Source organism: Malus sylvestris, chromosome 15 (assembly GCF_916048215.2).
Source record: "Malus sylvestris chromosome 15, drMalSylv7.2, whole genome shotgun sequence".
NCBI lineage: Eukaryota > Viridiplantae > Streptophyta > Magnoliopsida > Rosales > Rosaceae > Malus > Malus sylvestris.
The window spans coordinates 37,309,723-37,319,229 of NC_062274.1; the positions used below are offsets into that span (position 1 = coordinate 37,309,723).

Genomic DNA, 9,507 nt, shown 5'->3' on the forward strand with positions numbered 1-9,507 from the left:
AAATTCTCAAAAGCTTCACACTATCTTGATCAAGATAGTGTGAAGCAAAATCAATTCATGGTACCCAACAAAAGCTTCAACTCCAAAGCTTCACCTACAAAGCTTCAACTCTAAAGCTTCACCTACAAAAGCTTCACCCACAATAGCTTCACCTATAAAAGCTTCACCAACAAAAGCTTCATCTTGATTAAGATAGTGTAAAGCAAAATCAATTTCTATTACCCAACAAAAGCTTCAACTCCAAAGCTTCACCTACAAAAGCTTCACCAACAATAGCTTCACCTACAAAAGCTTCACCCATAAAAGCTTCACCCACCACAAAAGCTTCACCTACAAAAGCTTCACCTACAAAAGCTTCACCCATAAAAGCTTCACCAACAAAAGCTTCACCCACAAAAGCTTCCCCCACCACAAAAGTTTCACCCATACAAAAGCTTCCCCCATGCTTCCCCCACCACAAAAGCTTCACCCATACAAAAGCTTCCCCTACCGCAAAAGCTTTACCCACAAAAGCTTCCCTCACCACAAAAGCTTCACCCACCACAAAAGCTTCACCCACAAAGCTTCACCCACAAAGCTTCAACACAAAAGCTTCACCTACAAAGCTTCAATACAAAAGCTTCCCATTATCTTGATCAAGATAGTGTGAAGCAACATCAATTCATGGTACCCAACAAAACTTCAACCTTAAAAGCTTTACCTACAAAGCTTCAACACCAAAGCTTCACCTACAAAGCTTTAATATATATATATATATATATTTTTTTTTTCTTGGAAATTCGAAAATTCAAAAATTCAAAAATTCGAAAATTAGAAAATTCGAAAAAAAAAAAAATCGAAAAAAAAAAATTGCCTAGGCCTCATCTTCTTTGGGCCTAACAACTTTAATAACAAATATATATGAAGAAGGAGTTTTGGGCTACCACTTAGAAAGGAAATGCCTCATTCGTCAACTCCCTCGACTGGAGACTTGGGGGACTCCTACCATATGCTAATGCACCTTGATACTCGGAAGTCTCACGACCACTGAGTGACTTGGATTTTTCAAGTCTCCAAACGAGAAGTTTTCCTCACTTGGGAAATTAAGGGAGCACTACCTCAACCTACATGCTTCACTCACAAAGCTTCAACATACAAGCTTCAACAAAAGGAAAAATTCAAATAACTTAGTGAAGAATATCTTGGTGTATTTAACACAATACGTTGAAATGAAGCAAAGCTTGTTTATTGATATATCTGATAAGTTACAAATATGTACATATACATGAATCAAAATAAACAAACAAGTGGGAGCCTTCACAAAGGTTGCTCAAGAGAAGTCTCAGCAGTTAGCAGAGCCCCAGAAAGAGAAGGCACCAGAGGGTGATTATTCGAAGCCTCAGTACTAGATAGAACCCCAAAATGAGGAGGCACCGAAGGTTGATCATTTGGAGCTTCATTACGCAGTACAGCCTCAGAAGACGAAGGCAATAAATGTCTTTGGAATAAACCCACAAACCTCTGATGATCAAGTAAAATCTAACCTTCAGATTCCTGCAGTTGGTCGAGCTTCCTCTTCATGTTTGTAGCATAGTCATGTGCGAGCCTGTGCAACTGTTTATTCTTATGCTTGAGCCCTCTGATCTCCTGTTTGAGACTTATCACTTTAGTCGCCAATGATTCAACTTGGCAGGTTCGAGCAAATAGGCGTTGGGCCATATTGGACACAGAACCTGCACACTGAACACTGAGAGCTAGAGAATCCTTAACAGCCAACTCATCAGACTGTTTGGAAAATAGTCTGTTATCGTTGGGAGTGAGAAGGCTCCTGGCCACCACCGCAGTGGTTATATCATTCTTCATCACTGAGTCCCCAACGGTAAGAGGACCAGTAGGGGATAAGAAGGATGGGCGCCATATGTTATCTTAAGAAGGCATGGTTGCCTCTTCACCAAAGTTCAAGTCAAAACGACGGTCGGATGGGCCAGATATTCTCAGAAATGATGAAGGAGAAATGAGGTGCAATAAATCTCTGAAGTAAGGGGAAAATTCCTACAAGCAATAACTCTCTGAATGTACTTCTTGCACACAATTGGTGCCCTTATAAAAGAAAGGGCAACATGGCCGTTGGTTCAAAAATCGAAAAGGCACCACTCTCCGGATTTCGAAGAGGCACCACTTTCCACAAGCAACATCAGCTCATCAGGTACCACAGATAATTTTGCCAAAGATCTCTGACAAAGTTTAGACACATAAATTTTGAAGGTCCAGCTACCTTTCTATTACCCACAAGGGTAAAGTAACAGCACCACTGCTTGATAGCTAGAAAGTCCCAATATGTGTCAACCTCCGTGCTCCGTGGCAAGGCAGACTGGCAAAAATGCCCAACCTTTACTCACATTAGAGAAAACAGTCCCAACAAGATTGCTTGCTCAAAAATCGAAGAGGCACCACTCTCTGAATCTTGAGAGCCAGACTCCCAACATGATTATGTGCTTAAAAATCGAAGAGGCACCGCCTTTCGAATCTCGAGAGCCAGACTCCCAACATGATTACTTTCTCAAAAATCGAAGAGACACTGCTCTCTGAATCTCAAGAGTCAGACTCCCAGCAGGATTGCTTTCTTAAAAATCGAAGAGGCACCGTTCTCTGAATCTTGAGAGCCAAATCCCGGACATGATTGCTTGTTCGATAATCGAAGAGGCACCGCTATTCGAACTTCGAGAGCCAGATTTCCTTAGATAAAGCTTGTCTGCAATCTTCACACGTAACATCAGCTTTCCAGATACCACAGACCACTTTTGCGAAGTGCTCTGACAAAGTTAAAACACGTGAAGCTTGTAGCTCCCACTACATTGTTATGACCAAGAAGGGTAAAGGAATAGGACTACTACTTATTGTTAGGAAGACTTCTATATATGTCGACCTCCATCCTTCACAACCAGGCAGACTTGCAAATAAAAAAAAATGCTCAACTTTTCTTCACATCTGAGAGGGCACTCTCAGCAGAGTCTCTCGAAATACTCAGCTTCTTGTCTTCCCGATAATACCTCTGCAAATAAGCCATACCAGAGCAAGATTATCTCATATCATCAAGGTTAAAAGCAAGAGTATCCCATATCATGCTTTTCCTTGCCTTTTCCTTTGGCCTTGATTTTACCTGCAAGATAAAGAGAAATAGAGCAATCAGTCAGCACTTGGAATCAAGCTTCCAGTTAGGAACTGACTGCCTGGAACCCCTTGCCTGATTACTTACCTGGCATTGCTCTCGAGTACTCATCTTCAACATCTTATGCTTCCAGAGAAGATACCACATCTGCTTGAGGAACAGATTGGGTAAGTGAGAAAGATACAAGGAAGCATGTGGAGACAAGCGTAACAGAACACGTGCCGATACATCCACCACTTTGTCAACAACAAAAGTATCCCATATCATCAGGGTCGAACGTATTCTAGATTTGATGGACTTGTTTTGACCCTCAAATTCTTGAGTCGGCCTTATACTCTGGAGGAAACCAGGAAACCCTTCAGCCTAGTTCAAGAATAAGCCTGTGGAAAGTTACTTCTTCAAAAGCAAAAGTATCTCATATCATCTCTTCTCCATTTGCTTCTCCTTATCCTTGTTTTTGTTTACGACACAAGGAGAAGGAGAACAATCAACTAGAAGCCGAAGTTGAACCTCCGATCTAGGTTGCTTGCTTGGAAGTCTGATTGCTTACCTTGTCTGTTACCTCCTTCGGCAAATCTGCTAGCTCGGCGACTTGGGGGACTCCTACTATAGGGTTTGTATCGCACTTGACCAAGCCCGAAACTACAAGTAAGCTTCAAGTGAAATTGATACATTACCTTGTGCATCTTTATCGGTTAAAGATACCACCCTTGGATGGAGGAAAAGTACTTCCAGAGAAGATGCCACATCTATATATGAGATAGATAAGGCAAGTGAAAATGATACCACACTTCAGTACTTAGAAGTTTCGTGATTACTCAATGGCTTGGATCTTGCAAGTCCCCAACTAAGGAGCTTCCCTCACTAGGGAACTTAGGGGAGCACTGTTTGTACCATACTTGACCAATCCCGAAACTACTGAGCATCGATCAATGTTATACCGTCAAGGACCCAGAAGAGTTTCCCTCTAACCAGGAGGCCAATCACAACGTGACACGTGTCGACATCAGAAGCCAATCATAGCGAGACACGTGTCAACATCAGAAGCCAATCACAACACGACACGTGTCAATGTCAGAATGAAACTAGAAACTCTCTTCTATAAATAGAGATCATTCTTTCACAATATGGCCTAATGTCATTTGTACTAAATCATTCACTAGTACTCACTAAAGGAGAGCTTGAACCTATGTACTTGTGTAAACCCTTCACAATTAATGAGAACTCCTCTACTTCGTGGATGTAGCCAATTTGGGTGAACCACGTACATCTTGTGTTTGCTTCTCTGTCTCTATCCATTTGCATACTTATCCACATTAGTGACCGAAGCAATCTAGCGAAGGTCACAAACTTAACATTTTCTGTTGTACCAAAGTCCTCACTGATTTTGTGCATCAACAAACCCCAAATCCCAATCACCCGTTTCCCCCATCTCCCTCAGTCCATCCACTCCATCATTTCATCAGTTGGTTCAATCATCTTTCCATCCATCTTCATATTTGATCGACTACCGTGTGTTCTTTGCGATTTGCCGTAGATTTATGGGAGGATGTGTAGAGCTTTGACTCAAGTGTTCGCACCACCACCGCTATAATTTAATTGGTTAGGAAAACAACTTTAATTGGGTAAACAATTTAATGCTTTCTATAATTCCTAATATACTTAGGACAACTCATCATGGGCTAAAAAAAACCAACATATATGTCATTTCAGGATTGTTTCCTCTAGGCTTGTGTTTCGTGGATTCAGTTCTTCATCATCCATGCCTAAATACAACCAAAACAAGACACGAAAATACACAAAAAATGCAATCCAATGCACATTTTCTTGTGTGGGATATATCCAGAAAAATGCAAGTATGGTGCCTTTTTCATGGACAAATTGACTGGGTTTAGCTGTAGATGACCATTCCTGTGACACATTACTTCAAATTGGGGCAAAAGTAAAGCACTTATTTCCTAAAAAATTCACCCTCTTGATATTCTCTTAAACCACTTGAGGCTTCAACTTTGAGCTCTCTCAGGCCCTTTCATCTCGTTCCTCAATCACTTTACCATGAACGTGAGGTCAGTGACAAACATCAGTTAAGAGAATTCTCTTCCCTGTGTGCAAGCCATTATCTTGTCCTGCAGATTCTCAGTTTTTCACTGGGATTTCGATTAGTATTCATATGGGGCTTGACTTGGGTGTGATTTGGACATTTATGTGTACTCCATGTCAATGCAAAAGCATTGTGCAAATTGATGGAAAATCCTAAATATTTGACGAATCAAGGTATATAGCAAATTTCTATATCAGCCGAAGGTTCTTGAACATACTTGTCCTTTGTACAGTAGAATAGTCACTGGAAAATCTCTGTGCAGGCAAGATAGTCAGTAAAAACTACAATGCGTTGAGCAGTTGCTTAATTGCTTATGTCCCTAAAGTCTTCCACACCCTAATGGTTTCATCAATCGATGAACTTATCATGCAGTCGTCCTTTAGGTGATAACTGACACTTGTGACCTGTAAAAGAAAATTCAACCAACTTTTGGTTAACATAGTATTCCAAACTAGGCATTACATGGAAAACAAAACTTGAAAATTTTCACATGATGAACGTTGCAATGCAATCCTCGACGAAGTTTGCTTTGGGATCACAGAATAATCCTGTGAGGTAAACTTTGACTATTTCACAATTTGGCCTTTTGAGTTTGTGTTTTCTTTACCATTTCACGTAAAAAACAAAAACATTATTAAGGCACCCTGCGAGTAGCAGCCCTTAAGAAGTTATTTTGGAATTTGCTCTGGGGAGATGGCAACAATTTTTTGTGAGGTTTCCAACTTCCAACAGATAGCAGTGATGAACTGAAGAAGCTCCCCAAGTTCTAAGAGGACAGTCTGATTAATTCTATTTGAGGGAAGCATTTCGTAAGAGGGAGGACTAACCTCCATGATGCTGTCTACTCTATGAAAATAAATCGGAACAAAAAGGATGACATTTAAGTATGTACCAGTTCGCAATATATAGAAAGAAAAAGCTTTACCAAGAGCTAACACAATTAAGGAGCAAAAAAATATAGGGAAAGTTAAAAAAGAAGAGCAATTAACTATGAATCACAAAGAAATAAACCTTATTCTTATGATGAAAACGTATCAAAACTGAAACAATATGATGAAAGACTACTTCTTATTCTTATATCTGTTGATAATCTTATTCAATTAGGCTGGATTAGTCACAGGTACAAATTTTATACACATAAAATAGGAAGAGACACTACGAGCATTCAACATCTACATTATTTTAAAAGTAAAAACACAATGATTGGAAAAGAAAATTAAGCTTTACCACTGACGAATGTGCTCTGAAACTTGTTGCCACCCATGCATCTACCAGACCCCAGAAGAAAATGTAACCATTCTCCAACCCACCAGTTACATGGGCATCCGTATTGGTAAGGTAGCAGTCCAATTTGGTACAGAAAAATAACCAATGAAAATGATAAGAACTCGTGAACAATGGGAGTAAAACATACGTAGTACCCTGTGTCAAATATTGCAAGGTCACCACAGAATACGGAGAAATAATGATCAAAAGAGCTGAGAACACACATGAAGGGGATGGTATAGTAATAAAAATCGCAACACCAGTTGCGCTACATAGTTGCATATTACAAGTGTGTCCTTTGTATTCTTGAAGTAATTCACCAGATCATAAGAAAGAATTAGTGAAAGGTGCCTGCGAGCAAATTAAGCAAAATTACAAATCTACAGTAGGTAAAATCAAATGTGTACCTATCAATCTGATGTAAAATTGAATCTAAACAGCCGGCGAGTATGCAGTTACCATCATTTGACATTGAGATGCAGTTTACAGGTCGCCTCAAGTCATCAGATAGTTCTCTATATAATACAACATTAAGCATCACTGCGGTAAGCTCCTGAAAATGATTTTCACAGAATTTTGTTCACAAAGCAACAAAGTAATATAGCTGATATAAAAACATATGGGTTTAATCTCTGAATTTTCAGGGCAGTATAACAATGATACTTCCTAATACGCATGTCGACTGTTCGAATAGTTCCATCAACACACACCAATAATTTTGGTCTTTGTCAAACAGACAGACATTATGCTATCTGTAAATGTGTTAATTATCTGAACCGGTTCAATGCTGTGAGACCTGCAGTCCCAAGCACATAACGACTGATTGAAACCAGCGGAGACAAACGAGAATTGAAATTTGATGTTAAAACTGTTGAAGCCTGTAAATGTTCATGAAGTAATTGCTTTTAATATTCAATTGGACAAACAAGCACTCTGACTTAAAAGTTTATCCTTATAAACCAGCCCCATTGATTAAGCCCCAACCAGTAATCACCACCCCTACTGCACACACTGTGCCTTAGGAGAAACTATCTCCAAAGGAGATTCAAAGGAAGAGGGAGATGGGTGAATGCTGGTTTTGCACTGATAAATGGTCCAAAGGACATAAGTGTGGGCTAAAACAAATTTTGATGCAAGATGTGGTTAATGATGAATTACCTGATGATGAATTTGTTGAGTTACAATCTTAGCTAGGGAATGTGCATTTTATGGTACCAATGCCAGACAAACCATTCAAACAATGAAAAGGGATGGTGTAATTAATGGTCAACTTGTGAAAATTATCTAGGATTCTGGAAGTACACACAACTTCATAGATTCCAAGTTATTGAAGGAGTGGGGGCAGCAAGTTCATTCTATGAAAGCATTTGAGGTGATGATAGCTGATGGAGGAAAGGTTAAGAGCTTAAGGTGTTGTAAATCAACTTCTCTCATTATCAAAGGCTATAATTGTGCAGTAGATCTTTACGTGACTACAGTACCCTTAATTCAAGAAATTTCTTTGCAGCACTTCGATAAAGACATTTACAATTCAAACTTGGGATTGTTTTTGTATTCCATGGAAGGAGAGAAGATTGAAGCTAGTAATCTCACTCTGTCTCAACTGCAAGAATTACAATACTTATTGGGAAAGTTTGAAGAAATCTTTGTGTTGCCCTCTCAACCACCACATTCCAGAGCTCATGATCATCACATTCCATTGATACCAGGAGCAAAGCCACCAAATATCAGACCATACCACTATGGTTCCTTACACAAAACAGAAATTGAGAAAGCAGTTCAAGAAATTTTAGAAATTGGGTTTATAAGACCAAGTCACAATCTATTTTCATTCCCAGTGCTTTTAGTGAAAATTGAGGGAACATAGAGGATGTGTATTGACTATAGAGAGCTTAATGCTCTTACCATCAAGGATAAGTATCCTATTCCACAAATTGATGACTTGCTAGATGAATTGTAGAGGGCCATTTACTTCTCAAAGCTTGATCTGAGATCTGGTTATCACGACATATTGATGAATAAAGAAAACATTGCCAAAACTGAGGACTCATGAAGGAAATTATGAGTTCCTAGTAATGCCTTTTGGTCTTACTACCCCTGCCACATTTCAAAATTTTATGTATGACCTCTTTAGACCATTTCTTAGGAAGTTTGTGCTGGTATTCTTTGATGACACATTAATATACAACAAGTCTTAGGAATAACACTTATTTCATTTACAACAAGTTTTCCAGATCTTGCAGCATAATCAATTTTATTTGAAGAAATCGAAATGCTCATTTGGTCAAAGCAAAGTGGAATACTTAGGTCACATTGTATCTAAGGCTAGGGTGGCTGCTGATCAAAGTAAATTGCAAGCAATTACTGATGTAATTATTGATTGGCCTGTACCAAGAAATGTGAAAGAGCTGAGAGGTTTCTTGGGTTTTATTGGCTATTACAGGAAATTTGTTCCTGGTTATTGGAAAATATTCTAACCCTTGTACAATTTTACCAAGAAAAATGGGTTCTGTTGGGGAGTTGAAGTATTGGAGGCTTTTGAAAAACTAATGAGGATTATGTCTTCACCCCAGGTACTGGCACCACCAGATTTATCTCAACCTTTTGAGATGGAGTGTGATGCTTCAAACAATGGGATTTGAGTAGTATTCCAGCAAAACAGAAAACCAATTACCTTCACTAGTTAAGCATTGGGATCAATGAATCAGGCTCTTTCCAATTATGAAAAGAAATTAATTGCAATAGTTCACGATGTGAATAAATGTTAGAACTACTTGCAAGGAAGACATTTCATAATCAAGATTGATTACAACAGTCTAAAGTACTTTTTGAATCAAAGGACTAACACTCTTTTCAAGCAAAAATGGGTTTCAAAACTCTTGGGATTTGACTATGAGATCCAGTACAAGAGTAGAGTTGAGAATACAATAATTGTAGCACTTTCTAGGGTACCAAATGCAAACTCTAAGTATGTTGAAGTGGGTGATAATGT

General features: G+C 39.0%; 1 pseudogene; it reads right to left on the reverse strand.

Annotated features, from left to right (window-relative positions):
• Nucleotides 1-5,425: 5,425 nt before the first annotated feature.
• On the reverse strand, nucleotides 5,426-7,484 carry LOC126602946 (uncharacterized; annotated as a pseudogene).
• Between the last annotated feature and the right edge of the window lie 2,023 nt (nucleotides 7,485-9,507).